This window comes from Triticum dicoccoides, chromosome 4B, assembly GCF_002162155.2.
Source record: "Triticum dicoccoides isolate Atlit2015 ecotype Zavitan chromosome 4B, WEW_v2.0, whole genome shotgun sequence".
NCBI classification, from domain to species: domain Eukaryota; kingdom Viridiplantae; phylum Streptophyta; class Magnoliopsida; order Poales; family Poaceae; genus Triticum; species Triticum dicoccoides.
The window spans coordinates 277127905-277141558 of record NC_041387.1 but is presented as its reverse complement, the minus strand read 5'-3'; positions in this window follow the sequence as shown (position 1 = coordinate 277141558).

Here is a 13654-nt window from a genome sequence, read left to right as displayed (position 1 = left end):
GCCGTCGCCCCGCCTCGCCCGCCTGCCCGTGCCGCCTCGCCTTCTCGCCGCCGCCGGCACCGCCCTTCGCCGCCCCGCCTCCCGGCGTCCCGCGCCTCCCGTGCCCCATTGCGGGAGCGCCCCGGGTGCCTCCCTGCGGCCCGGCCGCCTCCGCCGCCGCCCTGGCTGCGCCGCCTGGCCCCGCGGCCATCTCCGCTGGCCGCCGCCTCCTCTGGTCGTCGCCACCCTACTCCGGTCAGATCCGGGCATGGTACCCCCGGATCAGGCAAACTCCGGCCCTCCCTCGCCGGCCCTCCTCTGGTGAAGCTCCGGCCGCCTTTCCCATCGTCTTCTCCGGCGAGCCGCTGTCTGCTTCGAAAACCGTGCCGAGATCCAGATTTGGATCCAGAGGTTGACCCCGATTTTTTGCCTAAGTCCTTGAAATATTTGCATTATGGTCCCCTGTTCATCGCATCATAACTTGTTGCATACTGCTCCATTTTGTGCGTGTAATATGTCAAAATGTTCGCTGTGAGATGCTCTACATTTCATTCTATTGCACCATGTTCATTTGAGCTCATCTTGATGCCCGAATCATCGTTGCAAGAGTGATATATAATGTTGTCTGCTGTCTGTTAACAGAACATGCTCATTTGTCATTTTTCCCATGTTTGATGTGTGCATCCTATGAGCATGAGCTCTACATGTGTTTTGAACTACACCATGCCATATTTACATAGGTTCAATCCATGTATTTTTGTGAGTTGTGTAGTGAGTGCATCAAGCTTGTTAAGTGGGGTACTTGTTGCTGTTTTGCTTGTCTGAATCTGTTATTTCGTGATGCTATGTAAACCTACTGCTACAAGTTATTCCATGCATAATCCGGAGATGTTCACTAAGGATGTTTTGTTATACATGTCATTATATATCCATCCATGCCCCTGGTTGCATTTATAGACTGCATTAACTTGTTGTTATCTTGCTCCAAACTTGCTAAATAATGTTGCTGTCAGCCTGTTAACATTAAGTTCAGTTTTGCCATGTGTTTTGCTAGTGATCCATGCACCCTATGAACTTGCTCTTGCCATTCTTAGCTTCACAAACATGTATTCTTACTGCTGGTTGCCTTGTTATGCCATGTATTGCTCTGTGGTGAGTGGTACAAGCTCACCAACATGCTTACTTATTGTTGTTCCTGCCATGTATGAATCTGTCATATCACTTGCTATGTTTCCATGGGTGCCATCATATTTTCTGTGCCCTTTTGGCTCATGGTCAGTAAGGGACTTTTGTTCTATGCAATTAGTAGATTCATGCCATGCCTTTGTTTGTCATGATAAGTTCCTGTAACATGTTGTTTGATAGCCCTAAACATTGCTACCTGATGTTATTTTCTGATAAGTCTGAAACCGTTATAATTTGCAATCTTGCCATGCCTTTTTGAGCATGTTCTAGTTGTTTCTGGAGATAGCTCAGTGTTCATGTTTTGTCATGCATTACCTGTACATCATGTTAATGCCTTTTGTTTTCATATGTGGTACTGTAGCATGTTGTTTTGATGCTAGCAAGATGCCTAGTTGCTGTTTTGGACAGATTGTTGCTATAACTTGTATAGGGTGTATGTGTTGAACCGTTGCTCTGTTTTGAGTGTGCTCTATATGAAACTTGCTTAGATTTGCATGTAGTTTCATATTATCATGTTGCATCATTGTTTTGAGGTGTTTGCTTGCTGTTTGTATGCATTTTGCATCAATGCCATGTTTAACTTGTTTTGCTCATATCTTCTAGGCCGTAGCTCCGAACTAAATAATCTTTATATATAACTTGACTAGAATTTCGTGTAGACCCTCTTGGTGCTCTTTAACTTGATGTTTAACAATTTCAACTTAAGGTTTGTTCAGATCTGGACCAACTTTGAAATTTGCATTTGAGGACTTACCGGATTTGTTATATGTTGTTTCCGGGCACATTTAACTTGCTTTGATGTGTTGCTCTTGTTTGCATCATCTCTTGCCATGAGTAGCTTCATGTAGCCTTTGTCATGCATCATGCTTGGTTGAGCATCATGCCTTGTTCATGTGTGGTGTGTTTACTATGTTGTGTGCTTCTTCTCGATAGTTCATGTTTCGTTGTGATCGTGAGGATTCGTTTGTCTACGCTTGGTTCGTCTTCGTGGCTTCATCTTCTTCATGGACTCGTTCTTCTTCCTAGCGGGATTTCAGGCAAGATGACCGCTACCCTAGATCTCACTACTATCATTGCTATGCTAGTTGCTTTGTTCTATCGCTATGTTGCACTACCTATCACTTGTTCTTCAAGCCTCCCCAAATTGCCATGTCAGCCTCTAACCTTTTTCACCCTTCTTAGCAAACCATTGCTTGGCTATGTTACCCTTTTGCTCAGCCCCTCTTATAGCATTGTTAGTTGCAGGTGAAGTTGAAGATTGCTCCATGGTGGACAGGATTATGTTGGGATATCACAATATCTCTTATTTAATTAATGCATCTATATACTTGGTTAAGGGTGGAAGACTCGGCCTTATGCCTGGTGTTTTGTTCCACTCTTGCCGCCCTAGTTTCCTTCATATCGGTATTATGTTCCCGTATTTTGCGTCCCTAACGCGGTTGGGTGATTTATGGGACCCCCTTGACAGTTCGCTTTGAATAGAACTCCTCCAGCAAGGCCCAACCTTGGTTTTACCATTTGCCTCACCACCACCTACTTTTCCCTTGGGAGTCGCTCTCTCGAGGGTCATCTTTATTTTAGCCCCCCCGGGCCAATGCTTGTCTAAGTGTTGGTCCGAACCGGGCAGACTGCGGGGCCACCTCGGGGCAACTCGAGGGTTGGTTTTACTCATAGGCTGACCTATCCAGTGTTGCCCTGAGAACGAGATATGTGCAGCTCCTATCGGGATTGTCGGTGCATCGGGCGGCTTTGCTGGTCTTGTTTTACCATTGTCGAAATGTCTTGTAAACCGGGATTCCGAGACTGATCGGGTCTTCCTGGGAGAAGGTATATCCTTCGTTGATCGCGAGAGCTTATCATGGGCTAAGTTGGGACACCCCTGCAAGGTATAAACTTTCGAAAGCCGTGCCCGCAGTTATGTGGCAGATGGGAATTTGTTAATGTCCGTTTGTAGTTTACTTGACACCGGATCCGAATTAAAATGCATCAACCGCGTGTGTAGCCGTGATGGTATCTTTTCGGCGGAGTCCGGGAAGTGAACACGGTTTCTGGGTTATGTTTGACGTAAGTAGGAGTTCAGGATCACTGCTTGATCATTGCTAGCTTCACGACCGTTCCTCTTGCTCTCTTCTTGCTCTTATTTGCGTATGTTAGACACCATATATGCTTACTCGCTGCTGCAACCTCACCACTTTACCTCACAACAGTTGCAGGTGCAGGTTATGCGATGATCATGACGCGAGAGCGATGTTTGCTTGTTTTGGAGTTCTTCTTCTGCTTCTTCTTCGATCAGGGGATAGGTTCCAGGTTGGCAGCCTGGGCTAGCAGGGTGGATGTCGTTTGAGTTTCTGTTTGTGTTTCATTCGTAGTCGGATGGTTCTCTTATGTATGACGATGTTGTATTCTGGTGGCATTGTATGCCTCTTGTATGTATCCCCATCTACTATGTAATGTTAATGTAATGATATCCACCTTGCAAAAGCATTTCAATATGCGGTTGTATCCTTGGTGGGACCTTCGAGTCTCTTTAGGATAGTATCGCATATTGGGCGTGACAATCTAGTAGGCCAAACCAAACTTATAATTCGAAGAGACTTGCAATGATATGATAATCACACATAAAATAATTCAGAGGAGATTCAAATATTTCTCATAGATAAACTTGATCATAAACCCACAATTCATCGGATCTCGACAAACACACCACGAAAATAGTTACATCGAATAGATTTCAAAGAAGATCGAGGAGAACATGGTATTGAGATTCAAAGAGAGAGAAGAAGCCATCTAGCTAATAACTATGGACGCGAAGGTCTGTGATAAACTACTCACAACTCATCGAAGAGGCCTTAGAGATGATGTAGAGGCCCTCCATGATCCATTCCCCCTCCGGTGGAGCGCCGGCGAAGGCTCCAAGATGGGATCTCGCAGATACAGAAGGTTACGGCAGTGGAAATAGTTTGTCGTGGTCGCTTCTGATGTTTTCGGGGTACATGGGTACATATAGGAGGAAGAAGTAGGTCGGTGGACTCCCGAGGGGCCCACAAGGGTGGGGGACGCGCCCAGCCCTAGGGGGCGCGCCGGGCACCCTCGTGGCTGCCTCGGTTGTTTCTTGACTTTCACTCCAAGTCCTCTGCATCACGTTTGTTCCAAAAATATCGCTCCCAAAGATTTCATTCCGTTTGGACTTCGTTTGATATTCCTTTTCTTCGAAACACTGAAATAGGCAAAAAAATAGGAATACGGGCTGGGCCTCCGGTTAGTAGGTTAGTCCCAAAAATGATATAAATGTGTAAAGTAAAGCCCATAAACATGCAAAACGGGTAATATAATAGCATGGAACAATAAAAAATTATAGATACGTTGGAGACGTATCAAGCATCCCCAAGCTTATTTCCTGCTCATCTTCCAGTAGGTAAATGATAAAAACAGAATTTTTGATGTGGAATGCTACCTAGCATAATTCTCAATGTAATTTTCTTTATTGTGGCATGAATGTTCAGATACAAATGATTCAAAATAAAAGTTCATATTGACATAAGAAATAGTAATACTACTAATCAAAGCAATCATGTCTTCTCAAAATAACATGGCTAAAGAAAGTTCTCCCTACAAAATCATATAGTTTGGCTATTGCTCTATCTTCATCACACAAAGTATTTAATCATGCACAAACCTGATGACAAGCCAAGCAATTGTTTCATACTTTAGTAATCTCAAACTTTTTCAACTTTCACGCAATACACGAGCATGAGCCATGGACATAGCACTATATGTGGAATAGAATGGTGGTTGTGGAGAAGGCAAAAAAAGGAGAAGATAGTCTCACATCAACTAGGCATATCAACGGGCTGTGGAGATGCCCATTAATAGATATCAATGTGAGTGAGTAGGGATTGCCATGCAACGGATGCACTAGAGCTATAAATGTATGAAAGCTCAACAAAAGAAACTAAGTGGGTGTGCATCCAACTCGCTTGCTCACGAAGACCTAGGGCATTTTGAGGAAGCCCATCATTGGAATATACAAGCCAAGTTCTATACTGAAAATTTTCAACTAGTATATGAAAGTGACAATATAGGAGACTCTCTATCATGAAGATCATGGTGCTACTTTGAAGCACAAGTGTGGTAAAAAGGATAGTAGCATTGTCCCTTTTTCTCTCATTTCATTTTTTTATTCTTTTTCTTTTTCTTCTTTTTTTCTTTTGGCCTTTTCTCTCTCTTTTTTCTTTTGGCCCTTTTTTCTCCTTTTTTCCTTTCTTTTTTTTCTTTGGTGGGATCTTTGGCCTCTTCTTTTTTTAAAGTACGAAGTCTCATCCTGACTTGTGGGGGAATCATAGTCTCCATCATCCTTTCCTCACTGGGACAATGCTCTAATAATGAAGATCATCACACTTTTATTTACTTACAACTCAAGATTACAACTCAATACTTAAACAAGATATGACTCTATATGAATGCCTCCGGCGGTGTACTAGGATATGCAATGAATCAAGAGTGACATGTATGAAAATTATGAAGGTGGCCTTGCCACAAATACAATGGCAACTACATGATCATGAAAAAAGCAATATGACAATGATGATGCGCGTCATAATAAACGGAACGGTGAAAAGTTGCATGGCAATATATCTCAGAATGGCTATGGAAATGCCATAATAGGTAGGTATGGTGGCCGTTTTGAGGAAGGTATATAGTGGGTGTATGGTACCGACGAAAGTTGCGCGGCACAAGAGAGGCTAGCAATGGTGGAAGGGTGAGAGTGCATATAATCCATGGACTCAACATTAGTCATAAAGAACTCATATACTTATTGCAAAAATCTACAAGTCATCAAGAACAAAGTACTACGTGCATGCTCCTAGGGTGATAGATTGGTAGGAAAAGACCATCGCTCGTCCCCGACCGCCACTCATAAGGAAGAAAATCAATAAATAAAATTGTGCTCCAACTTCATCACAAAGCAGTTCACCATACGTGCATGCTATGGGAATCACAAACTTCAACACAAGTATTCTTTAAATTCATAATCATCCAACTAGCATGACTCTAATATCACCATCCTAATATCTCAAAACAATTATGAAGCATCAAATTGATCATAGCATCCAATTCACTTTCTATGATAGCTTTTATTATACCCAACTTGGATGCCCATCATTCTAGGACCAATTTTATAACCATAGCAAATACCATGCTGTTCTAAGAGACTCTCAAAATAATATAAGTGAAGCATTAGAGATTAACAATTTCTACAAAATTAAGCCATTGTCGTGCTCTAAAAGATATAAGTGAAGCACTAGAGCAAAAATTATCTAGCTCAAAAGATATAAGTGAAGCACATAGAGTATTCTAATAAATTCAAATAAAGTGGGTTTCTCCCAAAAGGTGTGTACATCAAGGATGATTGTGTTAAACTAAAACACAAAGACTAATATCATACAAGACACTCCAAGAAAAACACATATCATGTGGCGAATAAAAATATAGCTCCAAGTAAAGTTACCAATAGACAAAGACGAAAGAGGGGATGCCTTCCGCTGCATCCCCAAGCTTAGGCTTTTGGCTATTCTTGGATATCTTGGGGTTCCATGGGCATCCCCAAGCTTAGGCTCTTTCCACTCCTTATTCCATAATCCATCAAATCTTTACCCAAAACTTGAAAACTTCATAACACAAAACTCAACAGGAATTCTCATGAGCTCCATTAGTGCAAGAAAGAAAAACCACCACATAAGGTACTGTAATGAACTCATTCTATATTTATATTGGTGTTAAAACTAATGTATTACAACTTCTCTATGGTTCATACCCCTACATACTAGCCATAGATGCATCAAAATAAGCAAACAACATACGAAAAGCAGAATCTATCAAAAACAGAACAGTCTGTAGCAATCTGTAACTCTCGAATACTTATGGAACTCTAAAAATCCTACCAAAATAGGAAGTCCTTGGAAATTTGTCTATTGCTCTACATTAAAAAGAATCAAGGCAAAATCACGTTTCTGTGAATTACTAAAATTATTTTCGTGCGTGCAAAGTTTCTGTTTTTCAGCAGAATCAAATTAACTGTCACCATAGGTTATCCTATAGGTTCTACTTGGCACAAACACTAATTAAAACATAAAAAAACATCTAAATAGAAGGTAGATGCAAAATTTATTACTAACAGAAAGGAAAAATATTGGGTTATATCCCAACAAGCGCTTTTCTTTAAAGCCTTTTAGCTAGGCATTGATAATTTCAATGATGCTCACATGAAAGACAAGAATTGAAGCATAAAGAGAGCATCATAAAACATGTGAGAAACACACTTAAGTCTAACATACTTCCTATGCATAGGCATCTTATAGGCAAACAAATTATCATAGCAAGCAAAAACTAGCATGTGCAAGGAAGCGGAAAGAAAACAATAGCAATCTCAACATAACGAGAGGTAATTTATTATCATGAAAATTTGTACAACCATATTTCCCTCTCTCATAATAATTACATGTAGGATCATAAGCAAATTCAAAAATAGCTATCACATAAGATATTCTCAACACGATCCACATGCATGCAAAGTTGACACTTCCAACATAGTGGGATTAACATTAACTAAAGTCATGACCTCTCCAAACCCACTTTTATCAAAAATATCATAAGATTGAACATACTCTAAATATGTGGGATCTAAAGTTGAAACTCTTACAAACCCACTTTCCATATTATTGTGAACACTATTATCAATCTCATATTCATCATGGGGGTTAAATAAATTTTCAAGATCAAAAGAAGAATCACCCCAATCATGATCATTGCAACAAGTAGTAGACATAGCAAAACTAGCATCTCCAAGCTTAGGGTTTTGCATATTATTAGCACAATTGACATCAAGAGAATTTATAGTAAAATCATTGCAGTCATGCTTTTTATTCAAAGATCTATCGTGAATCACTTCATAAAGTTCTTCATCACAATTTTGAGATTGACGAATTTCAAGCAAAACTTCATAAAGATAATCTAGTGCACAAAACTCACTAGCAATTGGTTCATCATAATTGGATCTCTTAAAAAAATAGCAAGCGGATGAGGATCCATAGATCTTAGCTTCTTTGTTTAGTAATAAATACACAATTGTTCCAACCAAACAAGCAAACGAGCAAAGTAAGACATTAAGGTAAACGAAAAGACGAACGAAAAGAGGGCGAATAAAATGGCAAGGGTGAAGTGGGGGAGAGGAAAATGAGAGGCAAATGGCAAATAATGTAATGCGAGGAAGATGAGTTCGTGATGGGTACTTGGTGTGTCTTGACTTGAGCGAAGACCTCCCCAGCAACGGCGCCAGAAATCCTTCTTGCTACGTCTTGAGCTTGCGTTGGTTTTCCTTGAAGAGGAAAGGGTGATGGAGCAATAGTAGCGTAAGTATTTCCCTCGGTTTTTGAGAACCAAGGTATCAATCCAGTAGGAGGCTCCTCAAAAGTCCCACGCACCTACACAAACAAACAAGAACTCGTAACCAACGCAATAAAGGGGTTGTCAATCCCTTCAAGTCCACTTGCGAAAGTGAGATCTGATAGAGATAATATGATAAGGTAAATATATTTTTGGTATTTTATAATATAGATTGGAAAAGTAAAGATGCAAATAAAAGTAGATTGAAAGCTTATATGATAAGAGATAGACCCGGGGGCCATAGGTTTCACTAGTGGCGTCTCTCAAGATAACATAAGTATTACGGTGGGTGAACAAATTACTGTTGAGCAATTGATAGAAAAGTGAATAATTATGAGATTATCTAGGCATGATCATGTATATAGTCATCACGTTCGTGCCAAGTAGACCGACTCCTGCCTGCATCTACTACTATTACTCCAGACATCGACCGCTATCTAGCATGCATCTAGAGTATTAAGTTCATAAAGAACAGAGTAAGGCATTAAGAAATATGACATGATGTAGAGGGATAAACTCATGCAATGTGATATAAACCCCATCTTTTTATCCTCGATGGCAACAATACAATACGTGCCTTGTTTCCCCTGCTGTCACTGGGAAAGGACACCGCAAGATTGAACCCAAAGCTAAGCACTTCTCCCATTGCAAGAAAGATCAATCTAGTAGGCCAAACCAAACTTATAATTCGAAGAGACTTGCAATGATATCTTAATCACACATAAAATAATTCAGAGGAGATTCAAATATTTCTCATAGATAAACTTGATCATAATCGGATCTCGACAAACACACCACAAAAAGAGTTACATCGAATAGATCTCCAAGAAGATCAAGGAGAACATGGTATTGAGATTCAAAGAGAGAGAAGAAGCCATCATCCTAATAACTATGGACCTGAAGGTCTATGGTAAACTACTCACAACTCATCGGAGAGGCCTTGAAGATGATGTAGAGGCCCTCCGTGATCGATTCCCCCTCCGGCGGAGCGCCGGAGAAGGCTCCAAGATGGGATCTCGCGGATACAGAAGGTTACAGCGGTGGAAATAGTTTTTCGTGGTCGCTTCTGATGTTTTCGGGGTACGTGGGTATATATAGGAGGAAGAAGTAGGTCGGTGGGCTCCCGAGGGGCCCACGAGGGTGGGGGGAACGCCGGGCACCCTCGTGGCTGCCTCGGTTCTTTCTTGACTTCCACTCCAAGTCCTCTGGATCACGTTTGTTCCAAAATGATCGCTCTCGAAGGTTTTATTCCGTTTGGACTCCGTTTGATATTCCTTTTCTTCGAAACACTGAAATAGGCAAAAAAACAGCAATACAGGCTGGGCCTCCGATTAGTAGGTTAGTCCCAAAAATGATATGAATGTGTAAAGTAAAGCCCATAAACATCCAAAACGGGTAATATAATAGCATGGAACAATCAAAAATTGTAGATACGTTGGAGACGTATCATCATCCTCTCAAGAAAAATGAAATACTTGTTATCTTTTATAATGGACTAACCGATGCTTCCAGAGACCACATGGATAGTTGTGCTGGTTGTGTTTTCAGGGAAAGAACTGTTCAGCAAGCTGAATTGCTATTGAATAATATATTGAGTAATGATAATGATTGGACTTCCTGAACCAACTCCTAAACCAACTCCGAAGAAAAGGGGTATTCTATTTCTCAGTCCTGAAGATATGCAAGAGGCGAAGAAATCTAGGAAAGAAAAAGGTATTAAAGCTGAAGATGTTAAGAATTTACCACCTATTGAAGAAATACATGGTTTTGATAACCCGACATAAGTAGTAGAGGTAAATTCTCTCTATAGATTTTATAAGGGTGAAATCCCATCTACTAAGTTTGCTAGTCAATGCTTGGATGAGTTTGATAATTTTAATGTTAAGCAAGAAGACTTCGATGCTTATTTTGGTAGAGAATTGAAAAGTAATGCTTATATGGTTGAACACTTAAGTGATTATATGTCTAGAGTTAAAGGTGATCTTAAGCTTATTAGTAAACATGATTCCATGGTTACCACTCAAGTAGAACAAGTTCTGAAGGCACAAGATAATTTGCTCAATGAATTAAATAATAAGAACAATGATAATGCTGTTAGAGTTATGACTAGAGGTGGTAAAAGGACCCAGCAATCCTTGTATCCTGAGGGCCGTCCTAAGAGAGTTGAGCAAGACTCTCAGAAAATTAATATTGATGCACCTAGTCCTTATAAGAAAAAGAAAAAGAATAAGGATAGGACTTTGCATGCTTCTAGTGAACCTGTTATAGACACACATGAGAATCCCAATGATATTTCTATTTCTGATGCTGAAACACAATCTGGTAATGAACATGAACCTAGTGATAATGTTAATGATGATGTTAATGTGATGCTCAACCTAGTAATAACAATGATGTAGAGATTGAACCTGTTGTTGATCTTGATAACCCACAATCACAGAATCAACCTTATGATAAGAGAGGCTTCGTTGCTAGGAATCACGGTAAAGAAAGATAACCATGGGATCAGAAACCCATGCCTTTTCCTCCCAAACCATCCAAGAAAAAGGATGATGAGGATTTTGAGCACTTTGCAGAAATGATTAGACTTATCTTTTTGCGTATACGTTTGACTGATATGCTTAAATTGAATCATTATTGTAAGTATATCAAAGATATTGTTACAAATAAAAGAAAGATACCAGAAGATCAAATTTCCACCATGCTTGCTAATTACACTTTTAAGGGTGGAATACCAAAGAAACTTGGAGATCCAGGAGTACCAACTATATGATGCTCCATTAAAAGATACTATGTTAAAACTGCTTTATGTGATCTTGGAGCCGGTGTTAGTGTTATGTCTTTCTCTTTGTATTGTAGACTTGATTTGAATAAGTTGACACCTACAGAAATCTCATTGCAAATGGCCAATAAATCAATTGCTATACCCATCAGTATTTGTGAGGATGTGCCTGTTGTGGTTGCAAACGTTACTATTTTAACGAACTTTGTTATTCTTGATATTCCCAAGGACGACAGTATGTCGATCATCCTTGGTATACCTTTTCTAAATACTGCAGGGGCTGTTATTGATTGCAACAAAGGCAATGTCACTTTTCATGTTAATGGTAATGAGCATACGGTACACTTTCCGAAGAAACAACCTCAAGTTCATAGTATCAATTCTATTGGAAAATTTTCAATGATTACTATTGGAGGTTTTGAATTCCCTGTTCCTACTGTCAAAAAGAAATATGATATTCTTATTGTTAGGGACATGCATATCCCCGTTGAGGTAACCTAGTGTTATTAGAAAATTCTCCGGTTTCATGTTATTCGGAAGAAGTTCGTTAACAAGACTTGATCAACCCTGTTAGTGGATTCCTTTTGATGAGCATGAGATGGATGAAGTTAGAAAGCACAACTCTGTGTATACTCCTTTTACATTCTGTTATGTAGAATAAATAAAGCAAAATTAGTATTTTCTGTCTAATTTTTGAATTATCCGTGCAATAAAAAATACCCCGAAAATAAAAGTTCTCCAAATGCCCTAAAAATTGAGTATGATTTTTTGTAGAATATTTGAGAATTTCTGGCACTTAGAACACACCAGGGGGGCCCATCGTTTGGTCACGAGGGTGGAGGGCGCGCCCTACCTCATGGGCGCGCCCCCTGCCTCGTGGGTCCCACGTGGCCCCTCCACTTATTCCAACACCCACACACTTCGTCTTCCTCCAGAAAAAATCGTCCCGTAGCTCAAACCCGTGTTCTAGCTCATTTTGCTGCAATTTTTGATCTCCTTGCTCAAAGCTCCATTCACAAAACTGCTTTAGAAGAATGTTCTTCGAGGAAGAAAATGATGAAGAGATGGTTGAGAGGCTCCTCGAGCCGAAGCTCGAAGGAAAAACAGACTGAATAGAATAAGAAGCCCAAGTACAACCTTCCTCGCACCATGGAGGTTCGGCCATGTGAATGGCCTTGTGATGCATTCTTGAGGGCCACTCGAATTCACGATGACTTTTGTTATTTTGATGAGAATGCAGGCATCACCGACTTCCTCCATGACCAGTGTCATGGTGGGCACACGGCAGATGCCATGGGATGGCTAAAGAGAGGAGGAGGCTCGAGGGCGCTGGTGGGCTCCAGAGGCGGGGTTGGCATGAGAGAGCGCAGGACGTAAGACATACCCAAGTTCGGGGCTCTCCGGAGAGATAACACCCCTAGTCCTGCCGAGTGTGGTTGATATGCAATAGTACAAGGTTGCTCCTGGAGCTGTATGGAGGAAGAAGGAAGGCTGGCCAAGGCTTAGGCTGCTCCTTCTCCCTAGGTGTGTTCTACTGATCGGTGGCTAGTTCCTATGTGCTTACTGCCTCTCTATGCTTGCTTGCCCGTATGCGCGAGGGCTCCTAGGGGGTTTTATAGGCCAACCCGCCAGGGGTACAATGGTAATGCTACAGGGCCGTAGGCCGGGTCGTCAGCGTCTGGGGACCCGAAGCTGGGCCCCGCCGGGTGTCCGTGGTTCGCCGGGTTCCCCTAGGTGAGGGCCCCGCGTGCCTAGGGGGACTGTGTGCCGTCTTGTTGATCATCGGGGAGTGGCCGAGTCGAGTCGGGTATAGTGGCGCTCCGCCAGGTCGCCGCTTGCTAGGGTCAGCAGTGAGGACAGGGGCACTGTTGCCACGCCGGCCCTGGTTAGCGGGCAGGTGAGGGGCACTGTTGCGACCCTCCGACTGACCAGAGGCATGGGTAGGGCACTGTTGCCTCGGACATCTGTGGATGAAGACTCGTCCCATCGTACGGCCAGGATGGGACAGGAGTTGATCCGTGGCCGGGTTGAGGAGCACGCCAAGGGCAGAGGTGGCTTGTTGGGGAAGTCTTGGTCATGCAGGGTTCGACTGTCTTGTGCTGGTTGTCGAGGCCGAGTCTAGGGGCCTGGCCGGGTCGGAGAGTTCGACCGGGCCGCGGGGCCTGGCCGGGTCAAGCGATCAGGCCAGGCGCGTGCTAGCTTGAGGGGCGACGCCGGCCCCTTTATTTTTGAAAAGGATCCGGGCTCCGTTGCCTGCCCGGGGTT